Raw genomic sequence first — 15,780 nt, 5'->3', positions numbered from 1 at the left:
AAAATCTTGACTTAGAAATTCAGCTAGTGCTTTTGGCAACCAAACCCCACAGCCAAAACAACTGCATGTCTAGAGGTAGAGGAGTATAGACTCCTCACACCGGGTAAGTCTAGCTGAGTATTAGTATACTCAGCCTTGCTTGTGGGAAAATTTTTTACAGGTTCTCTGGAGGATATGGTTGCTGGAGTGACTTGGCCGTCCACCTTGCCACCGGGTTGGACTGTCGAGTGGGACCCTGCCTCGGCTGAGGAGGAGCATGAGGAGTGATAGGACAGGCTTCCCCATCTCTCCATTTATTTATCGTTAGTTTATTCCGCTGCATTTCAGAACAATGATGGTTACTTTTGCGAAAACTCCGATGGTGACAATGGTGATGTAATAATTTAATACTCTTCCATGCATGGTATTATGCTTTATTGTATTTGCTCTGTGACTCACCATCGAGTGAGACTGTGGTACTTGATCCTGTCAGTGGCCGTGTCGGACTAGATCCGAGGGATTGACGGATTATTCCCATTTAAGTGTGGTCTAGCCTCTAAGGCGGGACTTGGGCACTTAAGTTGGAATAATTCGGGCAGTTCCGCCACAATCGTACTTATAACTGGTTGGTCTTCTGGATTATTGTTTGGGTCTTGCTTGGCAGCTTTCTTCTCTAGTCGGTCTAGACGCTTCTTGGGGCATTCGCGAATAAGATGTCCTTCATTTTGCAGTAGTAGCAAGCACCTCTTGCTTTGAGTTCTTTGCGAGTCAACTTTGCTTGACCAACAGGGGATGAGGGTTGACCGGGTGTCTGTATCTCATATAGCTGAGTCTGGCTTGATTTTTTCTGTTTGGGTATCCATGTTTTTTGGGGCTTTTGCTTGTGGTTGAGGTGAACTACTCATGTATCCAAACATTTTCCTATTCCTTTTGTTGTCCTTCACGATGTTGATAGAAGTTTCTGTACATTTTTGTTCATATTCCATGTCTAGAGACTGAGATAGCTTTATCTCGGAGGTATCCGGTAGTGAACTCTTCTCAGGACAGTTACGAAGGTAATGATGTTCACGTCCACATTGATAGCAAGCTTTTCTTGAAGTTATTTCTTGACTTTTTCCATGTTTCCCTTTTTGTTTCTTGGAACTGATGCGACGACGAGGCTGAAACTGTGTGCAGGTGATAGTCCATCCATCAATGTAACACTCATGTGCTTCTTTTTGGAGCTGGGCATCCTTGTGATGTTTCCTTTTTGGAAAACCTAGCAATTCATCGTCTGACAGTGCATTTGCTATTAGTTGTTCTTGGGAAGACCATTGACTTTTTATGCCAGAAAATAAAATCCGGTTCTTCTGTTTTGTAGTTTCACTTTCGTTCGTACTGATCTGGCGACAAGGAATTCCATAGTATTCACAACAAGAACATGTTACAAGGTCACTTGTCTGTTGGTTTAGTTGTGCATCCTTTTGTGTCTTGAATGTCTGTTCATCCGCTGTTTTATTTATAGTGTTGTTTTGACTTGCCAACACACCACATTCTTTGCATTTAGTGATATCACTTGTAGTTGACATTCCAAGGTCTGACATCTGTATGGGTATGGAAGAATGGAAGGGACGAAAGGGTTGAGTAAAGACAGATTATAGAGAGCAGAGAAAACCCATCTATCTAAGGTTTTACCTAGCTAACTGATGCCATTGTGGACAAAAGTCACACAATACACCAACAATCATTTCAAAGAAGCAAATCAAACATAGTCACAAAGATAACTAACACGAACTTAAACATAACGGCCCAACATAACTCAATGTTATTTGTTCAATCAAAAGGCAATCTTTCCCAAGGAAAACAATTTCTTATAGTTTTTTTTGAAAGGCGAGACAAGGTTAAGAATAAGAAAGAGATTATAAAATCAAGGAATCAGATCAAAAATAACAAGGAGATAGACAAGATCAAAACATTATTGTTAATGACCAAGGGTGAAATAAGATAACCACTAACTGGTGAAGCGAGGATAAATTGTACAACCAAGGATATGAGAATTTTTTTAAGGATACAAAATACAAGGGCATTATCACGTAGAGAGACAAAGGGTTCAATATCTCGAGGTAGATATTGTCCAAGGTTGACAATACAATGGCAAGAACAAAAGTATACGAATTCAATAGGGAGAAAGCATTATCAAGGAGAAAAGTAGAGAGACAAAAGTTTAATATATCAAGGTAGATATTGCCTAAGGATGGCAATACAATGGCAAGGAAAGCAAAAGTATAAGGAGTCAAGGGTTATATAGCAATATTAGGGATTAGAAAACCACTTATAATATAATATAATATCGCCATTACCGATCTAGTCGAAAATCTTAATACTATAGAACTATCCTATCAACCTAACCAAGAAGAATGGTAATAGATCCAGGAGATCTATAACGCAAACTTCTTGCAGAGTGGGAATAAGACAGAGAATAGGGCATCGTTGATAGCTTCGAAAAGGTTTCTTCTGGCAAACTTCGCTTCAAGTTCCACAATCCTAGCTTGATCATCTTGCAATGCTTCTCATTAGAATCTTCTGATAGACGAAGAATCAGATAAGTAGAGTTGAAAATAAAAGAGACGAGTCATGATATAAAGTAAGTTTTTATGGAGGAAAATATATCAGGCTTTGAAAGACTGACTGGGCTTTCCATTTCAAACTAATCTAGCGACCTACGGTCACATTGCTTTGATACCACTTCTGTCACACCCGTCTCCAAAGGGCAGAGCCGGGTGCATAGCATATGTGTGCCAGGATCTATTTCCACACATATGTTGACGTCACAAGTGTAATATATCAAAAGAACAATGCATAAAAGCGTAAATAACGATTTTATTAACATATTACACTTCGAACAGACATAATGTCTTAACCTTTATTCATCAAAGTACAGCGAAACATGGACATCCATCCACAGGAAGATGACCGGGGGTATCACTAGACTAGCATCCATGGAGTTCAGCATCATATCTTCATCTGCAACTTCTGATCAAAATTAAGCAAGGGTGAGCTCACTTATGGTCGGGGCTCAGCAAGTGGGGGAAAAACTAATGCAAGGTAACAAGGTAAGGCTAAGGTTGAGCAATAAGCATTTTAGTTGGTCAATATTTTATTAACAACACCTGTCTTACTAATAAGTGTGAATCCCAAGTATTCCCATTAAACAAAGGTATAAGAGTATATCAAAAACACTTAAGTGAAACCACTTAAGCAAACCATTGGCAGATCATCGGATCTCGATTTATTTCCATCTTCAAGTTCAATTATCATGTGAGGAGTCCAGGCTGCTCATAACCGTGAGCACGGCTGATATATCAGTTTTACACTCTGCAGAGGTGGTACAACTTTACCCACAAGCCGTGTATCCCCTCTAGCCTGGGTCGGCCAAAACCCATAAACACTTCCGAGGTGAGTGGCTAGGGATCCACTATGAGGCTTTCACAAAATACACTTAATACGAAGCAACCCGCTAAGGTTTCTAAAGACGATGGTGGTGGCCCCCTAGGTGAGGTACCTTAGCCAAGAATACGTCCCCATGCTAACGTGGGCTGTCAACACCTACCGCTCCCCCTCTTGCCCATATTTCAGGTAAGGTTGCGAGGCACTAAGCATATAAAGCTAATTACCAAAGCCAGAGCCATGATAGCACTCGTGGTTGCACTGTTTTCCCGGGTGGTCACTCCATGTTCCAATTAAGATGCAATAATCTTGTTTAACCATTGGGTTAACAACAATAATGTAAACTTACCATTTTGGAACATTAATATCACAAGCGGGAGTGACTGCATAAAGTTAAGTTGTAGCAATAGCATAGCTACGAAGGTAAAGTATAATTCCCAGGTTTGATCAAGGAATAAGGTTGGAAAGGTTATCTAAATAGGTAACCCATCAAGTTATGCATATATATCCAAAAGAATAAACTTTATTAAATGTATTGTTTGGGATCAAATAGAGTATACAGAGGGAGAAGTCCACTTGCCTTGCTTATTGAAAACTTGGGGTTCTTCCACGTATCGAAATAGATCTTGATTCTTAACTACTAGATCAACCACTGAATATCACACAAACAAACAAGAAGAACAAACACCAATCAATAACATACAACATTCACCATACGTAAAGTTAAAAGAAAGCCTAACGAAAAGAGAGTGTTCGCTTTTCAAAAACATTACTCGCACGGGTTATAATAAAAAGGTATTCTTTTCGAAAATGTGTGATCTATATTTTATACAACAAGACATGAGCTTATAAATATCTTAATTAAAATATGCAAATATTAGGTTCACCAATTAAATCTTTTATAAAACATCATATGTGATACGTCTAAGATAAAGGGTTTATAAGATGATAAAACACGTTATAACAATATTAAACCTTTTTAACCTTTTAGAGAAGATATATGTTATATATCTAAGGTTAACGGGCTACTAATCACGTTATTAATTTTAGAAGCATTATGGAGCATATTATAAATATTGTTAACCAATCACTTAGGACAAATTAAGATATAAGTCTAAATAGGTCTAATATGAAAAAATCATTATTATTAAACACCTATTTTATGAAAAACTAGGTTATGGGCCCTTAAGTGGATTTTCATGCAAAAGATAATGAACGAATAACTATCTTTTAAATTTTATTAGAAAACAAATAGCCTATATTATTATATTCGGAGTCAATATATAAAGTAACATTTTAAGTTTAAAAGAACTTAAACTTCTATTACTTTATTTTATCCTTTAGGAAAAACTAAGTGATTCGCATATAATGTGCACTAAATTCTATGAAATCATTAATCATGCCATAAACCTAGTTAAGAACAAATTGACTATAGGTTTACTTAATAAATTATGATAAAGGATAATTAATATATTAATTATCTTTAATTCTATTGTAGGAACAAATGATCTAGATAATTAAAATTGAAATTATGTATAAACTATCATTTTAGTTTATAAAAGCAATGACCTCTGTTACCTTGTAATTAAGAAAATATAAATAATCTATTAATTAGACATATATTTATCTTCTATTTTTATTAAGAGACATATGGTCTACATATTCTTTTAAGTTCCTATTTAATACGGCTATACTTAAACATCTATAATGAACCTTATTAAATCAAAAACATGATATCTACCAAAAAGGTCATTTTAAAGTTAGAACCAAATTATCTAATTCTTTAGTAAGAAACCTATATTTACCAGCATAACTATCAATTTCTTTATTAGGAAAGCATGAGTGCCTAAAAATTTCTACTATTTCGGTTATATGCATAAAAATGTTTATTTAATTCTTCTAACCTTAATATACTAAGAATTAATTGTAAAATAACTAATGGGACTTTAAATAACTTATTCATGGTTATTATGACATAAATGAGCATTTTACTATTCTACGTAATTAAGTGATATACTTATGAATACATTTATTGTGAATAGTAAAATCTATATTTTCATTCGGCCGAAAATACGTGGCTTAGGATTTCTTCTATTTCTTCATGCAAATAAGTTTATACTTAACATACTACTAATAATTATCGTTCCACACACAAAAGCGAAATCAAATCTCTAAACATTTTCTAGTATGAAAATCACTGAGTTAGAGAATAGTGACCGTGTTCATTTTTAGATTTACAAAATCATACACATATTTAAAATATTGTCGCGGGGTTCGATTTTGGCTATACGTATACGTCGAAATCTCTAAAATCATACACGTGAATCGCCAAATCGCATCATCATAATATTACAACAATAATTCACAAATTCATAAATTAATTCAACACATGCTTTAGAAAATAAAGTAATGTTTTGGTTTGTCTTCAACCTTGTGTTTTCGTTCATGTGCAGGGATGAACGTCGACGAGCAGGGAGCGGGCCAGGACAGGGGGTTCGACGGGCAGGGAACGGCGCGATCGTCGGTGAGCGTTCGGACGAAGCTCCGGCTGGGGGGACGATACAGTAGGGGACGGGAGATCGGCAAGGCCCTGGGATGCTAACTCTAGTGACGGGGAGAGCAGGGGGCTTCCCACACGAGTACAGCGACTGCGCGGCTAGAGCCAGAGAGGCGTAGAGGAAGAGCTGCCAGGCGGGCGGATGGGCACGAGCACGATCTGGTGATGCAGTTTTTATAGGGCGAGGGAGATTGTAATGGACGCCAGTGAGAAGAGGACGAGTTAGTGCACGCTTGAATGCTCTATAATCTCTACGTTACACGCCATTGATGGCTGCATGGTGTAAGATTGAAACTGCTAGAGTTAATGGGAGGAAGGGAAATAGTCAGTGCGATGGCGGTACTGTCAATAGGGGAAGGGCATGAGCGGGCGAGCAGGGAAGAGGTCTGGGAGACGAGAAACTGCCGGTCATGGCCATTAATGGTTGCCGCGAGTGGGAAGAAGAAACAGTCGCCACGAGTGGAGGAAGGGGAAACGGTGGCGCGTTTCAGCTGGGTGGTGCGACGCTATTATATCCGAGAGCACGAGCAGTCGCAGGTGTGGGCAAGCAACGAGCGGCCTACGGCGGCGTTTGTGCGAGAGGTGCGGCTGGGAAGAAGTTGGGCAGTGGGGAGGAGAATCGAGCGGTCACGACGACGACATGGCATTTACTACATAGCAGTGGAGGCGAGGCGGCAGAGAGATGAACTGGGCTGAGTCCGTTGAAGCGGCAGCGTCTGGTGCGAGCAAAAACAAAATGGCGTGGTGATGCTGCTGCCTAGTGGGACCCACCATCCATAGAGTCAAGGAGAGAGGAATGGGTCCAAACGTCATCCAAAGGAGAGATGGGATATGCTACCTGCTTCGCATGGTCGAGGAGGCCATGCAAGCCGAGCATGCTTTCTCTCTTTTTTTGTTTTGTTTTTTTTCTCAAATCTCTTTTGAAATCAGAATATATATATATATATATTCCAAAAATTCAAATAAATAAAGAATATTGTTAACATATCAAAATACATATTTCACAAAAAAAAATTTAGCAACTCATTATATTTTTCTAAAATAAGATTTTCACACCAACATAAATCCACAAATTGGATACATCAAACAAAATTTATGTCTTGACATGAATGCATCTAACACTTGGTAAAGTTTTATCTAATCAAGAAATTGTTCAATTCATTTATATCAATGTTTCCTTATTTGAAAACATAAATATTTTCCTTTCTATTGAAAATTAATATATCAATTGAATTGCTTTCATTTGATAGATTTAGGGTGTTACACCCGGTGTGAGGAGTCTACTCCTCTACCTCTAGACATGCAGCTGTTTGGCTGAGGGGTTTGGTTTGCCAAAAGCACTAGTTGAGTCTAAAAACAAGTTTTAGCTTCTCAAGTTTTAGTAGAATCCTTTAGACTAGATGTGTACCTAGCTAATCATACATGGTATCAAACATTTTTACCAATCAACATCTTTTGCCAGTCACCTCATTTCCACTTATTACTCAATGCAGTACAATGGATCAAGCAGTCTCATTAGCTGCGAGAAGCAGACGATTCGAATTGAGTTTTTATCCTTGCAAGGTAAATCTAAACACACGACATGTAGGGGCACTCCGTCCCCACACACATCAACCGTCCCCATCGATTCCCCGTCAGCAGATCAGGGCTCACCGCCTTGGCGTACAATGCCTCACTGACCCCGACTGCCGTCGTGCAGTGACCGCACTTGTACCCACCATAACCGGAATGGGAGACCACGTCTCAGGTCGCGTGAGGGGCAAAGTCTACTGCCAGGTTCAATCAGGTACTAGGCTTACCGATTTACCATATTTCTCGGCATGTGCTTAGTACGTTCAAACGCTTGACACAGGTATCCGCACGTTAATCCTTATTCCAATTTCATCTCGTAGACCACGCATCCCCATGGATCCGTGTCCACAGACCAACATCAGTATGATATGAAAGTGGGTACAATCAATGTCCTGTCCTCGCGCGAGTGCTAGAAAAATCACTCGACTTCTACCGAGATCCCTAATTAGCAAAGCAGCTACTCGACCTAGCATACTAGTATCCATCTCAAAAGGAATCCTGAGTTCATGCAGCTAAGGTTTCAGTCAACTCCTACACTTAAGTGCACAGTACAAACCTACAATCATTAAGTGCAGTAAAATAGCATATATAACGGTTATGCATAAAACCGGGGCTTGCCTTTAATTTAACACTTAGATAGTGTTTGCCGGGGGAGGGTACTCGCTCGGCGAGCATCCACTGGTCAAGTCCACCATCCTTCAGTACGTCCACCAACTGCATCTTGTGGTTGGCACCACATCACTTGCATGGTCGTCACCTCTCGGTCCTAAATGAGATGCAGGATGCATATGTATGAATACAATGAAAAATATCACAAGCTATATAAATACATGGTAGCAAACTAACATTTAATTGTAAGACACCGCAACGACTATACGCAAGCGCTAGCTATTCGTATGTTATCGGCGTTCATCATTAACACCATTAAAGAGATGACAACATTTTATTTATTTATGCAATATGACCACGATATCACAAGTACACGCATTTACTACGCTCATCTTAATCGTTCATTTGTTCTTCTATTGACCGTACAAGAGCAACCAATACAACGTAAGTTTAAATAGGACCTAGGCATTCATGTCTATGAACTCCTATATCACAATCAACTAGAGAAGAAACATATAAAACAGGACACTTAGGCAATATTAAGCTTAGTCATGGCAAGTCTACATTTATTTAAGTGCTAACCAAACATTTTTAGCCAAACGGGTGAATTAACAATCAAATGAGCACTAGGAGAATTTTTTTTGGACAGCAATACAGCAGTTGCTTGTTTTAATCATAACTCTTCAAATATTAATCCAAAAATAGCAAACTAGAACTTTCTGGAAAGCTTAAAAAGTGCTCTACAACTTTGGTATTTTCACCACAACCTGATTAAACACTTAGCAAGGTCGAATTGTGCAAACACAGCAGCTCTGTCCAGATTTGGACAGATTCAGACTTGCAGCTTCAAAAATTCACAACAAAAGATTCAGACATCCAAACAAGGTGATCCTAGACTTTCTGGAAAGCTAATTAAATGTCCTACAATTTATTTATAAACATCCCTGGCTGGTTTAGCATGTATCAAGGGTAAAATATACTGTGAAGGCTGTGCTGTCCAAAACTGGACAGATTCAGTCTTCACACTTCAAACACATGTAACTTAATCTTCAGACCACCAAAAATAGTGATCCAAGACTTTTTGAAAATCTTAGCAAAAGTACTACACAACTTTTATAATCACCAAGAAGTGATTCCAGGTTTAACTAAATCAAATATTACAGTTTTCGAAATCTGTTCTGACGGTGGACAGAACACAACAACCAGCCTGTAAAATTCATAACTCTTAAACCGTCAGGCCTATAGTTATGAAATTTTAACACAAGAAAGATAAGAAAAACCTCTACAACTTTCTTATAATTGACAAGGACTGATTCTAACATTAACTTAAGCAAACAATGCAGTTTCTGAAATCTGTAAAGAATTTGGACAGATTCAGGTACTGAATTTGTAAAAAGCACAACTCCTAAACGGTCAGACCTATGGCTGTCAAATTTTAACACCAGCAAGATAATAAAGTTATCTACCACCTTTCTATAGCACGTATCTACAGAAAACATAATTTAGTTCATCACACATACAGCACACCGAAAACAGTACGTGCAGCCCAAAACAGCAATCAACACATTTCAGCTTCTATACAATTCAAGAATTGCCGCGTTCTAGAGACTTGAATTATTATAACACTTTGACATTTGTTAGAGTTAAAATAACCAAGTGAGAACTAACAAGTGAACATACAAATTTTTATCCGTGTCATTATGAGCACTAGAAGTACTATATTTAATTAACAACGCATTCTCCCCGATAATCGATATCGAAGTGTTGTTCCCACAATAATTTATATTTTAACTTATACCTCACCTGAGCACTAATACTTTTTACCCGCGACCATAACCATATACATTTAGACCACAACAAGTAATTTACCGTGATTACGAGCTAAACCAAGTCATCTAACAAGTCGACTAACTAGAGCAACGACACAACCCACTATCAGCATACACGTCGGCTTGCCTATTATGATCGCAGACTGAGACACAACATACACTTCAACATTTCTGCAATCATACATATTTATCATATGAACAGAGCATTTTAATAATGATCCCAAAACAACTAACTCCATTACACTATATGCAAAACATAATTTAACGAACACCAATTTCGCATCGACTTGACTCGACTTATAAACATAGAGGAATTGATGACTACCTTGGCATGTCACCACCCCTCCATTTAAGCCAAGATAAATTCTATGATCGACTAAGAGTTCTAAGTATTAAACACATTATTACCTTCACGCACAATTAAGCCTCAACTTAACACCATTTTTGGGTAACTTGATCGACTCACTACACATGTTCTTTGCCCATCAAAATTTATCGCACCACAGGAATCATCCCACTTGCTAATGACATCAACAAGACCTACGTATCTATTATTCACAATTCGAACACAGTTACGCGCTGCATTCTAGTTTCCAACATAATCCTTACATAACTCGTAACCCAACTACCCACTAACGATAAATCACTCACGACAACTACACAACAACTGGTTAATTTATTTGGACACCGCCTGCCTAGCGTACCACTAGTTCCCCACATTTTGATTCAAGCTTAATAATACATCCTTTATTCGATTATACAACAACAACTTAAGCGTCGTGTTACCCAATGTGTACATCTTTTCTCGTTGCGAGTGTAACCATATCACGGCATACACCCGCACACCTCAAACAATTATCTCACGCCACCACTACTATATCACACCACGGCACACACACCTACGTGCACTAATTAAATCCTCGCATCCCATGTATTTCCGATTTACTCATCACGTTAAACAACACAACACGTTTGCTTACCTAAATGTTAAGGCAACCTTGCTACGGCATATAACCAAAATATTTTTATACCCACACACATTCCAATACCAATGTACACCACATCAACCAAAATATAATTATACAAACTACAAATCGCACACATCAAACAATACATCGCATATATTCCTATCGAAATATAAAAACGTTCGAGTCCTTTTCTACTTCTTTTTCTTTCGCCACGAACTTCAATCCATACAAATACATTTTCTTACACATGCACAACATAGACCAAAGCTTAAACAGATTAATCCACAAAATACCAAGTGAACAACCTGGACGAATCGAGGCTAGTCACATGGGCTGTCCACAAGGCTTGGCATTTCGTCGAACGGCCAAGCGCGGAGCGTGACTTTGACGGTGGCTGCGATAATACACGAGTTTAGGGGCTTGGCATATCGTCGACACCATGGATACAAAAACAACAAGGGTAGCGGGATGTCTCACCGAGGGTCGACGACGTCGCGAGCGGGTCTGCGCCAAAAACATTGAACACCCAGCGAGCGTCACGGCGTGCTGCAACAACACGTCTCCCTCGACATTATGCCGAGCACTTGGCATGCGCGCAGCGGTAGCAGCGAGGAAGCTGGGGGATGTGTCGGGGCTGCAGGACAGCGGCGTTTCGCCGAGGAGCTGCGCAGCGAGGGGAGGTGGGGCGAGCTGCTGCTGCGCGAGGGAGAACGAGCAGGGGAAAAAGAAGGGGCGCCGGCTGGAATTTTCTGGGCGCCATCCATGGGGTGAGCTGCTGCTGGGCGCTGGCTCTTCCCTGCGCGATGGCGAGGACGAGCTGGGAGAGGGAAGCCGCTGCTCCATGCTATTGGGGAAGAAGGGCGTCGTTGTCCTCTGTTGGCCGTCGAGCAAGGAGCAGGGAGCTCGCGCCAAGAGGAGAACAGGGAGGGCGCTCGGCTGCTTGCCATGGACAGCAGAGAGAGGGAGGAAGAGATGGGCGCCATGGGAGCAGCTTCAGCGCGCCGAGGAAGAGGGGCGTCCTGCTGCAGGGATACCGAGCGCAAGGAGCAGAGGGCCGGCCAGGGGAGAGAGGCCAGCGTCCTGGGAGGAGCTCGGCGGCATGGGGGCTTGGAGCTCGGCTCCCTGCCTGCTGCCGTGTAGGAGGAATGGGGGAGCTGTTGCGTGAGAGAAGAAGACAGGGAGGAAGAATGGCTGTGGCGGCTGGGAAAAATTGAGGGGTGGGAGTGCAAAAATGCCTCCATTTGCTAGAAGAGGGCTGCTATTTATAGAGGGGCACTAGGGTTAGGATTTTCTCATGGGCCAAATGGGTCGGGCTGGATTCGGCCCAAAACACTTAATCGGGCTGCGCTAAAATATTTCTCAGAATAAAAATGCTCTCGCGGAAGTCGTCTGTGTAAAAACAGAGCGAGCTGGTGCTCGGTCGGACAGAATGACGGATTATCCGTACTAAGAATTTGATTTGTTTAGCGTCGCTCGTAAAAATAATTCCTCGCACCCAATTAGGAACAAAATGAATTGAGGCCGATTAGTTTCGGATTCGTAGTCGGAGAAGGCGAATCGTGATATTTTAAAATTGCTGTCGATACGGGGTTTTAAGTTCGATTCGGACATGAAATATTTGGCCGAGTCGGATAAAATTGATTAGAGGACGACATACTGAGTATTCCGTCTGAGAGTACGGACTCAGATTAAAATAGTCGGACATCGATCGAGGTTCGAGGAATTAGACTCAGGCTTAGATCAAATAACAGTCGTCGAGAGTTGATTAAATGAGCTTCAGATGAGATTTATAATTCGAGATTGATTATCGAGTTTGCATTCGTTCCGAGAAATAAAAGTTTTAACAGGCTCCAAAATTGGTTGATTCTCGCGATCGAATAAAATCAGAAATCGGTGAAACCTTCACAAGTAACTTGATAAATGGAGATAAACGCGATCGAGAAATAGAAATTTCCACTGAGCATCCGAGATTAGGATAACTCTCGCGACGTAACACGAAACTGACACCTGGGGTGTCACACGAAACCTCTTTTCGAGTCGACTTCGCCTCTGTCCACGCTGACGCCGATGCCTCTGGCTCTAGCTCATCGCAGAGCGGCCGAAGGTTCTATAACTGAGCAAGAGAAGCCTTGAGTGGCAAGGCCGATCGAGCTGAGGGACTCCTACGCCTCCGGGATACGGATACCTCACTCGTCACCTTCCCCGCGAGGCAACTCACGCTCGGTTAAGCGGTTCAGCTAGCCGACATGCGAGTCCTAGTGCTCGAAATGAGGAAGAAACACAGTATTACACTCAAATACCCAGATGTTCAGGCCTCGATAGCCACAATGAACATACACCCACATTCAGGGTGCCATTGCAAACGGAACTCTGGTTCCATTCCCGCGGGTATGAACAACCTCCACACCGGAGGGCCTGCGGGACAACAAACTCCGGGTGGCTCGCCGGCGACCGCTGCACCCACAGCGCGGCAGCGACCTCCGTCTCGGATGGCAAGACAACAGCAGCAATGGCCCCAGGGCAAACGCTACCGCTGGAAGGCCCTCGTTCACGTCCCCTCATGGGGGACGAGAACCAGCCATTAAAGCCAAAGAGTCGGAGGCCCGGAGCGCAGGTGGCACCAACGACAACATCCACCTGCCCATCAACACCGCACCAGCAAGCGGCGGCCGCTCCAAAGCGCGTCGGCAGGTCCTCGCTCCCGTTCTCGCCACGAGAACGAGAACGGGACCGTCCTAGAACACGAGTACCACCCTCGCGGCGTACGACGTGTTGTGCGACCCCCCGGTGCAGCCGGCCACAGTCGCCCGGGCGGAGGACGGAATGCTGCACCCTGTTTAGGAAGCAGCAGTTCGCCTTCCCCCGCGTGGCTGGAGGACGCCTCCTCCGCAGAGCTGGAGGATGTCTTCCTCTCTCGGATGCCGGAGGAAGAAGCAGGTCGCCGGCCCACACGGAGGTAGGCCCCAACTCGCCCCGCCCTCCTTCCCAGCGAGGATGATGAAGATCCTCGAAGCTGAGGGCGGGGCAGAGGCCGCAGCCCGGCTTCCTTCTCCCCACCACCGAACTGGTGGTCATCATCCTGGATGACCATTGGTGAGGGAGTGCAGCCGGGCTGCATGATGAAAATCCTTGAAGCCGAGCGATGGCTGAAGGGCACCAACTCCCGCGAGGTCGCGCTCCTCCGACAGCAGCAAGACGAAGGCAACACGGGTGCCCCCCATCTGGGGGCTCGGAAGGTGGAAGGGCGCAATGCATGAGGGGAGTGCGAAGACATGGCTACCGCCCGGGGGATTGACCCCTTTTTAAGGGCGGCTCTCCCCACTCGCATCCACAAGCGTCACGGGCAAAGTCTTCACCGACGTGCTCCAGGATCCTCCCCCTACGACACGGGGGCTGGGTCCCACACGTCATGCAAGCTGACCAGAAGCGGAAGAAGCCAAACCACTGCGCGCGAAGCAGGTAACCACCCCGCGGTTATAAGTGTTCCCACATTTTTCGCTGAAACCAACAGGCGAAAGGGCGGACCGCCGCGCAGGAGGTGTGCAACCGCACCACGGTTATGCACCCTTTCGGCTTCATCGCATCCGGTGGGTCAGCGTGGAGGCCTAGGCCCACACGTCATGTAACCGACGTGCCGGTTACTACGTGCAAGAAACCGCACCGCCACTTGCGCCAATGTCGCGCCTTCTCGACTGCGGAACCGGTGCCGCGACTCGAGGCAGCTTTGCGCGTGACCCAACAGTGCCAACTGGGTGCAACGATCACGGGCCAGTCAGCCGCGGAAGGAAGCGCGACGGTTGGTATGGCCAAAAGTGGGCCGACAGTAATGGAGGCAGCAGACGAGTAGAAGCAGCGACCAAATCGCCTGCAGGCTCGTGTCCCCTCCTGGAGCGGCAGGGGAGCCCTCTCCCACGGCGTGAAGACGACGTGCCCGTGTTCCGTTCCTCGAACGGCTCGCGCACGCGGCCACCCCGCGAACCACCCGTTCCGTCGCATTAACTCCGCGGCAAGGCAAGCAACACCTTTGGCAGGCGAAGCGGGCGTCATTTCACCTCCGCCATGATGACCGCGTCAAAAAAGGTGCGCCACACCATTAAAATTCATATCCTTTTCCTCTTCCCCTTTCTCTCTCTTGCTACAGGGACCGGGAAAGGGGATATTTCGAAAGGGATCCTTCTCCGCGAAGGAAGCGGGCCCCGAGCCCTCCTACTGATCAGGGGTTCGAAGGCTGGCCCTTCGGAAGGGTTCGACAGCCGCCCTAGAGCACTCGGGCTTCAAGCTCAATACTGATCAGGGGTTCGAAGGCTGGCCCCTCAGAAGGGTTCGACAGTCGCCCTAGAGCACTCGGGCTCCGAGCCCACTACTGATCAGGGGTTCGAAGGCTGGCCCCTCGGAAGGGTTCGACAGCCGCCTCAGAGCACGTAGAGCGAGGGATGACTCTGGGTACGTCTGTTACATGGCCGAGGCTCGGGCTACGCTCCCGAGGTACCCTAGGACATTTCCGAGACCAGCAGGAGCGATTTTGTAACGGAATCCCATCAGAGGGAGGCATCGAGCCCTTAAACCCTATCGAACGGGTCCGGGTCCGGCAAATCACCTGCAGGTACTTTTGGAGCGCGCCTCTGGGCCACTAGCTGACCCTTATCGAACGGGGCACGGGCGTCCACTCGGATCACCCATTAGCAACTCACTGGAGACACCATGTTTGGCGCCCCCCGAGGGCAACATGGCGCTTTCCCCCTTCCTCCTTGCGGAAAGGCGACGAAGGGGCGTATGATAAAAGTCGAGACAGTCCTTGATCGTCCTCTCGATCCGTGCAGAGGCTCGGGGGCTGCTCTCG

This window comes from Zea mays, chromosome 3, assembly GCF_902167145.1.
Source record: "Zea mays cultivar B73 chromosome 3, Zm-B73-REFERENCE-NAM-5.0, whole genome shotgun sequence".
NCBI lineage: Eukaryota > Viridiplantae > Streptophyta > Magnoliopsida > Poales > Poaceae > Zea > Zea mays.
The sequence above is the reverse complement of the archived record's forward strand: the minus strand, read 5'-3'. Positions refer to the sequence as shown.